Genomic DNA, 2,516 nt, shown 5'->3' with positions numbered 1-2,516 from the left:
ATGATGTCACACAGAGCTCCTAACACTGTTTTACCTACATGTTGCGATACGTTACAGACAAGCTTTTGGAAAGCAAAAGTAGCCAAATGCAGACCTGTAAATACTCTCAGATCCACCCTAGATCTGTCAAATCATCTAGATTTGGATCAGGGCTTGTTGAAAGGATTTTAACATTCATATTGTAGCTTAAAAAGTCTTGAAAGACTTTAAACAGCAGATAAATAATACTGGAGTCACCGGCTAGGAACACAGATTACAGTCAGGATGTTAAATGTGTAATTCAAGAGAATTACTTTCCAACTCAAGTCAACAGACTGTTACAAATGGTTTTATTACTCCAGTTTTATTTTCCCCAAGATTTGGATCAGACATGATCCTGTCAGAGTTGACTGAGCTGCGGCTCCTCGTAGGGAAGCGAATCAACACTAGTTAAAGACATGCTGGTTGAATTGGTGAAGACATATTTCAGTTTCTGGAGATGTTCAAAGCTAATGTAAAGTGTATTTTGATTTCTTAAAAACAGGCCTTTTCTAAGATCACATTGAACCATTGATATAATTTAGTTTAAACTCGTCTTCATTAACATGATGAGTAAAACTACTGCTCATCATGAGCAGTAGTTTGAGCTGCGCAATTCTTTAATCAATGCACATTAAATTTAAAGTTTCAGCAAACTTTTAGAAGACAATTTTTACACGTTGTTTGGTCCACTTTAAATGGACCGAGTCCAATTCCTTTGAACCGAAGACAGGAAGTGATTTAACAAAAGCAAAAACCCAAAGAAGCAGATTAGCAGAGGTAGGAAAAGTACTACAAACTCGTGGGCAGACAGTAAAGGGAACGGGGCCAGAAGACAGGTTTTCTGCTTTATCCTTTTTTCTGCCTGGTCACCACTCCTTTTGGTTAATCCCACCTAAACTAGCAGTTATAGTCATTGCCTAAGGTTGCTCTGGTGGTTTGGTTCACTTTTAAAAAAAATGTGTAAAAGTGACCTAAACCAAATGGTGTGAAAGATTTTACGCGTGATTAGTACTGATAGAGGTTAAACAGGTGGTGTTTATGTTAGGTTTTCTTGCCATCTTTTAATCTTTAGTCAGTATGTTTCTAAAACTTTTGCTGTAAAGCTCCTCCAACATTTGTTCCTTCCAGGCTGGACAGCTGTAACTCACTGTATTCAGGATGTCAGAACAATTCTGTCAGAACCTCCAGCTGATCCAAAATGCTGAATGAGAAGTGACGGCTTCTCTTCATCGGCTGCACATTCAATCCAGAATAGACGTTAAAATCCTTCTGGCCTCCGAGGTCCTCCGAGGCAAATCTCCATCCCATCTGGAGGAGCTCAATCCTCCCAGTAGAGTACTGGTTTGCTCCTGGTTCCCAGAACCTTTAACAGTAGAATGGATGACTGTCTGAGCCTTGAGTGATGAGCAGGAGGCCTGCTGTGGAACCAGCTCCCTCTTTTAATTGGAACAGACATTATATAAATACAGGTGAATTGAATTTTCACACTCATTTTCACACACCTGTGGGACTGATTCACATGACTATTTGGAATAACTAATGTCACGCCTCCACTCATTGCACTAACGACCTCCGCATTCCTGGTGCAACCACTTCACCACCTGTGGGAGGGATTCATATATCAACAATAACAGCAGTGGAGGGAATTGGAATCACTCCCGTCCTGCAGGAAAGACACTTGATTCAACAACGTGATTGCTCTTTGATGGAATGGTGGAACACATTTGTGTCACTCACAATCAGAGACCTGAAATGGTGCGATCCCTGTTTCTTGGTGCAGGATTTTGCACTGTGCAGCTAACAATGGCCGCGGCGCGGCGCGATGCTAACATTCATTTCCTCCTGATTACGTCTTTCTGGTGTCTCTGATTACTCTGAGAGAGCGAGCCGGGCCAGCTCATTTTAGAATACATCATAAACTATTTACACATCATTAGTTTTGTTTTGATCATATTTGTTTGATGAGACGTCTCCCTGGATGGTGACTGCTGCATTATTTACCCCATTTACGGACCCAGGAATGCCGTCCTGTGTTCTGTTGCACTGTGTGATTGACTGTGTGCACAACCTTAAATGAGGTGTGTGTGTGTGTGTGTGTGTAGGCATTGTTGTCTGTGAGTGTTTAACTGGTGTTATTAGTCTATGCCAGTAAAGTTGGATTCTGACATCATTATTTCATAATTATTTCGCAATAATTCAAATGATAATTGTATAGATTTAAACATTTCCAGTTGGACTTTTTCATGGGCATTTTGCTGAAGGTGTGCTTCTGTCCTACAGGTCGCCCTAAAATTAATAAGTTATAACATTATAAGGTTAGAAAAAATACAAAAGACCAAATTCAGTCCCGCCAATTTTCCCAGTTTTACTGTAAAGAACGTCTTTTTTTTTCATTTCCTAATGGCATTTAGTTGAAATGGAAAATTATATGAAGTGAATATGTAATGTTCAACCCGACAGCGTAGTGGATATGAAACAGTCGGGGTTTGTATGTT

Source organism: Takifugu rubripes, chromosome 12 (genome assembly GCF_901000725.2).
Source record: "Takifugu rubripes chromosome 12, fTakRub1.2, whole genome shotgun sequence".
Taxonomy (NCBI): domain Eukaryota; kingdom Metazoa; phylum Chordata; class Actinopteri; order Tetraodontiformes; family Tetraodontidae; genus Takifugu; species Takifugu rubripes.
This window is presented reverse-complemented; position numbering follows the sequence as displayed.